Consider the following 10,899-nt stretch of genomic DNA (forward strand, 5'->3'; position numbering starts at 1 on the left):
TAGGCAAGATGCCAAAATTAGTAGAGTTTCAAGTTTCCATATCAGCCCTTGTGGGTCCTACCATTGTCACATTGTATATGCATTACTCCAAATAGAGACTACTATGCCCAAACAAAAACATGGGAATGATTGCTGGACGTTTTTGGCAATTGCTAAAATCAATGGTGGTCGATTCTTCTTAGGAGTGAATTGCCAAACAGTGTAAGAGGAATAGCCCAAATAAAGTAACTTACTTTTATAAGATGAGAAAGAGAAAAAAAATATCCCTACCAAAATTATCCAAACCCTTGATCCAAAGCAAAGTCAGCCCCATATGCTTCTTTACTCTTTTCCAATATTTGCACAATATGCCGTAGCACTAGTGGGCCCAAAATGACCGAATTCCAAAATATGACGGAGTTTATGCAATACGGAATGATCCAACCGTTCATTTTAGTGGGTCCCACTTGTATAAATAAGGAAATGATATATTCAGCCCTTTTGCTTTTCTTTCCAATGCCACACTTTGCAGTGGTTTCTAAATAAGAATAACATGCTATTTATAAAAGGCCTTGCCTTTTTGGATAATCGGTTAATGCATGGCAATTTTCATGGCTTTCCAATAAAAATACGTGACATCATCCCCAAAAGAAAACTACTGTTTTGGTTTCTTGATCCCACTTGTTCAAAGAATAGCAAGTGGCTACTTTAGTGTGCATGCATTTGCAATACATGCAATGAAAAATGCTAATGCATACATGCTACACATGTCATCCTTCCCATCTATAATCAACCGACCATCCTTATAGGTTGTGTGTAAAACCAAAGTAAAATAGGTGGGGCCCTCATTTGTTGTACACAAGCGGATCTCATAACTAATCAAAACCTATAGGAAATTAATTAATATTGATGGGCCTCATTCAATGTAGCCGAAACTCTATTTTGGGCTGATCCAAATCATCCAATTTGCTGCAAAATAATTCATTTCCTCTAACCCATTCATACAAACTGAGCCTAACCATCCATTTAATACCCCATTGCAAATTGGTCTGTCCTTTCTAATCCACTCTCACAAGCTAATATGAACCAACCCTCTTGTGGTCTTATTGCAATTTGATTTTGCCCATTGAATCAATTCCATGGAATGATCCAATCCATTCAACTTAATGGGCTACAAGTTGATGCAAACCACTCATTTGATGGGCTACAAACATAAATTAATAGCGCCTCTAACCCATTGTCGTATGATAATCTAAACCGTTCATATGATGGGGCCATGATGGTAATCAAGTGAGCCCTCTAAATCATGTCCATAGCTGATCCGAGCCATCCACTTTATAACACAATGACAATTAACCTTGACCTCTATACCATTTCCATCGGCTGATCCGATCTGTCCATTTTATAGCACATCATTTAATTGGTTGCACTCCTAAAATAATTTTTCAAGGCTTATTCGAACCAACCAATTGATGGGCCACACTAAATAAAGAGAGAATCCGATCCGTAGAAATGATGATCCACATTTGTTCTCACACTTCAATTTTCCTTTGAAATTTCATCTTTTTAGCTCCATTTTCTATGAAAATCTGTAGATAACCCTGAAACACAAAAAACGAGAAAATACCTTAGTAGTACTGCTTTAAATGACAAAATATGTATGTTTCCTATCACTACCATTCACACATAAATGTATTCATCAAGTTCTCTCATAGTTGTGTTTTGCTTATCTTCAAGCAAACAAAAAGAAAAACTAAAACAAACAGAAAAACTAAACAAAAATAAAATCCTAACTCACTTTCATAGGAATCACGATTGGACTTAGCATGTGCAAGAAGCCTTTAAACCCGTAGGTTATACTAGTGGATGAGTTGTGTCTCGTGAGTGTTTACAGTGAATATACACACAAAATTCTAAAAATAAACTTTTTTTTTCCAAATCTCACTATAGAATAAAGCTAAAAATTTCCAATCATTTTTCTTTTATAAATTTCTCAAAATAGAAGAACAAGAATATCCCCTTGCTTAAGCTTTGCATCCTATCCCAAGTTGGATAAATTAGAAAAATATTTTAATTAAGGAATCCTCTTTTGAATTTGTCCTACTCTTCTTCCTGAATTTTGATTCTAATGTAATCATACCATAAAAGAAATTTGAATTTGAAACTTAATAGAAAAATTACAAATTTATATGGTCCACCACACTTTCCACTTTTCCCATACTTCCTAAGAATAGAACTCACTTTTTTGTTGTTGTAATCTTCTACTGCTTTTGGCGTGAATGACATGCAGGGCATGCACCAGACACCCAGGCTACTAAGCAGTGTCTGACTAATCTTTGATTCGCATATATCATAGACATTGATGTAAATGAGTTCAAGCTTTACCTTTGATTCATTAAGCTTTGTAATTGACCCATGTATGGAGTTTTCAGTCAGTTGCTCTCAAGCCAGTTGGCTTTAAGGAACTAGGCGTAAAAATCCTTTAGACTTAATAGCTCAAGTCAAAAAGGCTAGAAATCAAAACTATAATCAAGAAGCAAACTTTCTACAAATAATTCTTTCTTTATTTTGTTTCAACCTTTTTTTCCTTTTTAACCATACCATATAAAAAGCAAGTTTCTATTTCTTTTTCTTATTCAAATCCTTTTAAAAGAAAGATTCCAAAAGAAAATAAAACTAAGAAAGGAAAGTATTCTTTCTAATTTTTTAGATTCCAAAATTAAAATATTAACCAATCTACTTTCTTAAAATAGGAAAACAAACTTCTTTCTAAAAAATACCAAGTTCTTTCTAATTTGAGAAAAATTACCAAAAGCAAAAAGAAAAGAAAATTTCTAACTTTAAATTATCGAAAAGACTAGAAAAGGAAAGTTTCTAAAAGCTACCCCCCATACTTGAATTATGCATTGTCCTCAATGCATGCAAAAATAGAAATAAAAACATAAGGACCAAAAATAGAAAGGAGGGTACGTACCGTATTCTCTTAGGCAGGAGTCGAATAGGAAGGTTCATGGAGATCCATGACCTCTTCCATATTCTTTTTTTGTAATTCAATAAACGGCTTCAATCTTTGGCCATTAACTTTAAAAATCTCATCGTTGCTTGGATTAAGAATCTCGACCACACCATGGGAGAAAACTTTATTAACCATATATGGTTTATCCCAACGAGATCTTAACTTACCTGGAAAGATATGCAGTCTTGAATTGTAGAGAAGCACTTTTTCGCTCTCTTGAAGCGATTTTCTCAAAATATGTTTGTCATGAAAAGCTTTTGTCTTCTCTTTATAGATCTTTGCATTCTCGTACGCTTCATTGCGCAACTCCTCCAATTCGAAAAGTTGTAATCTCCTTTGAACACCTGCAGAAGACAAATCAAAGTTTAGTTTCTTAGTAGCCCAAAAACCTTTATGTTCCAATTCAACCGGAAGGTGACAAGCTTTTCCACACACAAGGCGGTAAGGAGACTGACCAAGGTCAGTCTTGAATGTTGTCCTATGAGCCCACAAGACATCCACTAATCTAATGGACCAATCCTTACAGTTTGGATTTACTGTCTTCTCCAAAATTTGCTTAATTTGCCTATTTGAAACCTCCACTTGGCCACTCGTTTGAGGATGATAAGGGGTGGCCAACTTATGAGTAATACCATATTTCTTCATAAGAGCTTCAAACGGTCTATTACAAAAGTGCTTACCTCTATCACTAATGATGGCACGAGGTGTACCGAAGCGTGAAAAAATATTTTCTTTAAGAAACTTGACCACCACCTTGTGGTCATTGGATTTGCAAGCAATGGCTTCAATCCATTTTGACACGTAATCTACACCTAACAAAATATACAAGTTTTCAAAAGAGTTGGGAAACAGACCCATAAAATCAATACGTCACACATCGAAGATTTCTACCACTAAGATCGGGTTGAGGGGCATCATATTTCGCTTTGTAACTCTTCCTAGGGATTGACATGACCTACAAACTTGACAGAAATCAAAAGCATCTCTAAAGAGTAGGCGAATAGAAATCACATTGTAAAACTTTGTGCGCGGTTTTCTTTGCACTAAAGTGGCCACCACAGGCTTGATCATGGCAAAAAGATAGAATCGATTGGTGGTCATGATCGGGCACACATCGGCGGACAATCTGATCTGAACATGTTTTGAACAAATAGGGGTCATCCCAAAAGAAATACCTTACCTGTGAGTGAAATCGGTATTTGTCCTGGTTGGACTAATGATCCGGTGTAGCACTTATAACCAAGTAATTCACAATATCCGCATACCATGGCTCACTAGAAATAGCAAACAATTGCTCGTCAGGGAAGTTTTCATTAATTGGACCTTCGTCATTCTTTGCATTAGGAAGTCGAGATAAGTGATCAGCAACCATGTTTTCCGTACCCTTTTTATCTCTGATCTCCAAATCAAACTCTTGAAGAAGTAAAACCCACCTAATGAGGCGAGCTTTAACATCCTTCTTTCCAACAAGATACTTGATTGCCGAATGGTCGGTATAAATTATCACATGCGATCCAATCAAGTAAGACCGAAACTTCTCTAATGCAAACACAACCGCTAAGAATTCTTTTTCAGTAGTGGTGTAGTTGAGTTGTGCATCATACTTGCATAATAGATTACATGCGGTAATTTATTGAATCTTTGACCCAACACGGCTCCTATTGCAAAGTCGGAAGCATCACACATAATTTCAAACGGTGCAGTCCAATTGGTTGCTTGAATGATGGGAGCCGTAGTTAACTCTTTTTTCAAACACTCAAAAGAATCGAAGCATTCTTTGGAAAACTCAAATTTTTGATATTTTGCTAACAAGTTGGTTAGAGGCCTAGCAATTTTAGAAAAATCTTTTATAAAACGCCGGTAAAAGCCCGCATGGCTCAAAAATGATCAAATATCCTTCACATTTTTGGGCGGTGGAAGATGGACAATGAGATCCACCTTGGCTTTATCAATCTTAATTCCCTCTTTAGAAATTACATGTCCTAAAACGATGCCTTCTTTTACCATAAAATGACACTTTTTCCAATTGAGGAAAAGGTTCTTTTCTCTACTCCTTTTTAAGACCAACTTTAAGTGATGTAAACATTCGGCATAGGTGGAGCCATGAATAGAAAAATCATCCATAAAAACCTCTAAGAAGGTCTCCACCATGTCAGAAAAGATACTCATCATGCATCTTTGGAAAGTTGCCGGTGCATTGCATAAGCCAAAAGGCATGCGTCTATAAGCAAACGTTCCAAAGGGGCATGTGAATGTCGTTTTCTCTTGATCTTCAGGAGCTATGTGAATTTGGTTATAACCGGAATAGCCATTTAGAAAACAGTAATACTCGTGACCTGCTAACCTTTCTAACATTTGATCAATAAAAGGCAAAGGAAAGTGATCCTTCCAAATAATCGCATTAAGCTTTCGGTAGTCAATACAAACCTGCCACCTTGTTTGAATATGAGTAGGAATAAGTTCATTGGTGGCGGATTGTATAACGGTAACTCCCGACTTCTTAGGCACTACTTGGACGGGACTCACCCATTGGCTATCTGAGATGGGATATATGATCCCGTTATCTAACCATTTTAAGATTTCTTTTTGGATGGCTTCCTTCATCACAGGATTAGCCCTTCTTTGAGGTTCCCTTGAAGGTTTGGAACCGTCAATGAGGTTAATGTGGTGTTGCACAATCGAAGGGCTAATTCCTTTGATGTCGGCCATTGTCCAACCTATAGCCTCCTTATTTTCCTTTAGCAATTTAATGAGTTCCTCCTCTTGAATGGAGGTTAGGTCCGTAGCAATTATTACAGGCAAAATACAATTATCACCCAAAAATCATAACGTAAATGAGAAGGCAAGGGCTTCAACTCCAATTGGAAGAGATGTTGCTAGTGGTCCAACGGGCTCCACGTTTTGGATGGCAAAAGCTTTGGAAAAGAAATCATCTCCATCATTTGCTAGTTCGTCCAAGCATTCTTGAAATCCTGCATCAAAATCAATTTCAAAATTAGAAACAATATCGTCAGGAAATGAATGCAACATATTGATTTTTTCATGAAAATTTGGTTGCTTACCCAATCTAAAGACATTAAAATCAACCGATGTGTTTCCAAAAGACAATTTCATTAATTCATTTCTACAATTAATTAGAGCGTTGCTAGTGGCAACGAACGGCCTACCAAGAATGATAGGGATTTGGTCCTTATTATCAACAACTGACTCTGTATCTAATACAACAAAGTCCACTGGAAATAAGAAATCGCCCACTTTTACTAGGACATCCTCAATCATACCTTTTGGTGTTTTAATGGATCTATTCGCCAATTGGAGTGTGACGGTGGTAGGTTTGAGGTCACCTAGTCCTAATTGCTTGAAAATCGAAAACGGTATGAGATTTACACTAGCTCCCAAATCTAACAAGGCATGATCAATTTGAGTGTTTCCAACAGTACATGATATAGTGGGACATCCCGGGTCCTTATATTTTGCTACCATTTGATGGGACAAAATAGAACTAACGTTTGCGGCCAAGAAAGCTTTCTTGGGCACATTCGTTGTTCTCTTTTGTGTACATAGATCTTTCAAAACTTTAGCATATGTGGGGACTTGGGAAATCGCATCAAGTAAAGGAATATTCACATGCACTTGTTTAAAAATATTCAAAACTTTATCAATTTGATTTACCTTTTTATTATTAGCAAGTCTCCTTGGAAAAGGAGCTTTAGGGATGAAATCTCGTGCAGGGGAAAAGTTATCTCTTCTGTACTTACCTGTCTGGGCTCTTCTTCTGAGCCAGTGGAGGGAGGTTTTTCACTTACCTCTTTTGGAAGATCTTGCGCATTTTTAGAAGGTTCAGTGCCGACCTCCTCTTTGTGATATTCTTTTTCACTTCTCAAAGCATAAACCGTATTGCATTGATTCGCAGGGTCCTGCTGCGGCAAGTTTGATTGCATGGCATTCAATTGATTTACCTGTGGTTGTTGATTACCATTCATGGCCACATTCCTTGGGTTAGGAATGGGTTGACTTGGCATCTTTCATTTTTTTCTTTCACTTAGGGCCGTAGCAAGTTGAGAAATTTGCTTTTCTAAGTTGTGTTGGCCCGTCATGAAGGGACTCATGAGAAGCTCCATGTTCTTCTCTAAAGATGCAATTCGTGCCGACTCCCCTTGTTTTTGAAAACCCGGAGGGGCCTGATTTGAAATATTATTTAAAATGAGGTTTTGAAAAGTAGGAGGAGGAGGGGACGGCCGAACAAAAGTGGGAGGGAAGGTGGGCCTAGGTTGGCCGAATTGGAATTGGCCTTGGAAATTAGATGGTCCACCTTGACTCCATGAAAAGTTGGGATGATTTCTCCATCCCGGATTATAAGTGCTAGAATAAGGATTATTAGCATAAAGAGCACTCACATTCTCATTAGAATTACAAAATTTAGCAAGAGTGTGACACTCTTCCATGACATGGTCTGTGGCTTGACACCAATTACACATGGGAACACTATGTGCAATTTGATTGACTTGTGAAGGTCCTTTGACAACTATTGCTTCTAACCTTTTTATTAGGCTATCAAGATGGGCCTCTTTTGCCACAGCAACCTCTATTAGAAATCCCTTGCTTGAAGTGGCTCTCTCACCGTCTTGAGTGGATTCCGACTCTCTTGTTTTTTCCGCCAAATTAAGTAAGAAGTTCCATGCCGCGGCCTCATCCGTGAAATATGTAAAACCGTTACGACACATGGATTCAAGAAGTTGCTTTGTTTGGTAATCTATGCCCTCATAAACAATTTGGCATAAGTGCCACAAATCAATTCTACGGTGAGGACACTCATGTAGTAGGTCTTTGAACCTCTCCATAAACTTAGAAAATGACTCTAATGGCTTTTGTTTGAATTGTAAAATATCGTTCCTAAGCTTATTAGTTTTATGTAATGGAAATTTTTTTTTTAGGAAAGCGACGACGAACTCCTCCCAAGCGGTGATGGAGTTCGTTGGTAAGCCATAGAGCCACTTTTTGGCTCCATCCTTGAGTGAAAACGTAATAAACCGCAACTTTACCGCATCATCGGTAAGTTGTTGAAACTTAATCAAAGCACATACATCTTCAAACTCACGCAAAAATAAATAAGCATCCTCCGAAGGGAGGCCATGAAAATAAGGAAGCAAAGAGATAAATTACGATTTTAGTTCAAAATTATTGCCCTGCGCAACCAGCAATCGAATGCAAGAAGGTTGCACGGTTCGGGCAGGATAGAAGCGATCGAGCAAACTCTTGGGCGGCTCTTGTTCTTTCGCCATGACTACTTGATTTGGATTTGGTTCGATGTCTTCCGCTGTCTCTAACAAGTGTGCTCTTTCTAATCGATTGGCCGAGTTACGCACCCAACCTGCACTCATAAACACAGAAAACCAAGTAAGAGAGATGGATAAGCAAGAAACCAAAAATATAACTAAACTAAAAATAACTACTAATCTAACACTTCGAATAATTAAGATTCTAATACAACTCTCTTCCCCGGCAACGGTGACAAAAATTTGATTGAGATATTAAATAACCGCAAGTGCACGGATCGTGTAAATACGGATCGAACTTAGGGAAGAGAAATCTAGTTGTTAATCCTATTCTTATACCGATTAGAATACTAGCTATGATAAAATGTTGCCTGGCAAAATCTCAGGATTTCCGTGGACTTGACCTTGGAGCCAACATTATATATAAGCGTATATTCTATTCAATCTAAGAATCAAATTCAACTAAGATCTTTTTTTAAAAAAATCCTAATTTAGACAAAGTGTACTAAATTTCTAATGATCTCTTTAACTACTTATCTAATTTAATTAGAAAACCAAAATTCTAAAGGCCTAAGTTAATTGGAAAATTTCAAAAGTAATTGGAAGTGTAAAAACCTTAATTCAATATAAAAGAGTACTTAGGGTTATAATCCACCATGGGTTTGAATAAAATTGATTAATTAAAACAATCCTTTGAATTAGATTGAGAATCCAACTAAACAGTTAATAAATAATAAGATCTAAAAGATGTCATTATTTATGAGTATTTAATCAAATTAACCCTCTAATTTATATTAATTATATAGAATTTAATCTTTGTTAATCAACAATCATCGATACGAAAGGGGAGAGCCAATGGCATGGATGATTGGGATTTGTACAAAAATAAAACCCTACATAATTTGTTAAATAAGCCACCTGTTTTAATTACTTCTCTTTCTCCTTCCCCATGGCTTCATCTAAGCCCTAAGTATAGTTGGTTTAGCTACTCATGGAGAAGGGGAAAGAAACACAGAAAATAGAGAGAATAGAGAAGAGAATTGTCATTAAGAACTTGAAAAGTAAAATAAAACACAAAGTACTTTCTCTTTTAATTGAAATTAAACAAAAATACATTGAACTAGGTTTGAAAGAAATAAATAAAATTAAAGAATAGTTAGTCTTTTTCTCCTCTTTGCAATAGTTGAAATTGCCGTAATCTCTTGCCTAAGAAAGTGTTTGACTTTTCCAAAAAATATCTCCAAGTGGGACCCATTAATGGCTATGATTTGAGAAAAAGAAATAAATTCTGAAACAATTCCAATCTGTGGCCTACTTTCCCCAAAACGTTCCAATCATGGGGCCCGCTTGCATGTGCCAAATAGTAGTTTCCTCCCCAATTAATAGCTTGTACTAAATATATCTTTTCATCTCAAATTGGTAAGTTCACCCCCACGTGAGAGTTACTACCATGAATAGATTGTAATTGCAAGTAATGGTAAATCCAAATGGGTCCCACATTCATTTCATGTATTTGCAATACATGTAAGTAGAAACTACTATTTCCAGACAAGAAAATATAAAAGCTGTGTAGAAGGCATGCATGCTTTTGACGTGTATAAGGCAAGATGCCAAAGTTAGTAGAGTTTCAAGTTTCCATATCAGCCCTTGTGGGTCCCATCATTGTCACATTGTATATGCATTACTCCAAATAGAGACTACTATGCCCAAACAAAAACGTGGGAAAGATTGTTGGACGTTTTTGGCAATCGCTAAAATCAACGGTCGTCGGTTTTTCGTAGGAGTGAATTGCCAAACAGTGTAAGAGGAATAGCCCAAATAAAGTAACTTGCTTTTATAAGAGAGAAAAAAATATCCCTACCAAAATTATCCAAACCCTTTATTCAAAGCAAAGTCAGCCCGATATGCCTCTTTCCTCTTTTCCAATATTTGCACAATATGCCGTAGCACTAGTGGGCCCAAAATGACCGAATCCCAAAATATGAGGGAGTTTATGCAATACGGAATGATCCAACCGTTCATTTTAGTGGGTCCCACTTGTATAAATAAGGAAATGATATATTCAGCCCTTTTGCTTTTCTTTCCAATGCCACACTTAGCAGTGGTTTCTAAATAAGAATAACATGCTATTTATAAAAGGCCTTGCCTTTTTGGACAATCGGTTAATGCATGGCAATTTTCATGGCTTTCCAATAAAAGTACGTGACATCATCCCCAAAAGAAAACTACTATTTTGGTTTCTTGATCCCACTTGTTCAAAGAATAGCAAGTGGCTACTTTAGTGTGCATGTATTTGCAATACATGCAATGGAAAATGCTAATGCATACATGCTGCACATGTCATCCTTCCCATCTGTAATCAATCCTTCCCATCTATAATCAACCGACCATCCTTATAGGTTGTGTGTAAAACCAAAGTAAAATGGGTGGGGCCCTCATTTGTTGTACACAAGTGGATCCTACCACTAATCGAAACCTATAGGAAATTAATTAATATTGATGGGCCTCATTCAATGTAGCCGAAACTCTATTTTGGGGTGATCCAAATCATCCAATTTGCTGCAAAATAATTCATTTTCTCTAACCCATTCGTACAAACTGAGCCTAACCGTCCATTTAATACCCCAT

The sequence above is a fragment of the Tasmannia lanceolata genome, unplaced genomic scaffold (assembly GCF_043159265.1).
Source record: "Tasmannia lanceolata isolate RefF3 unplaced genomic scaffold, GAP_Taslan_0.1 ptg000011l, whole genome shotgun sequence".
Classification (NCBI taxonomy): Eukaryota; Viridiplantae; Streptophyta; class Magnoliopsida; order Canellales; family Winteraceae; genus Tasmannia; species Tasmannia lanceolata.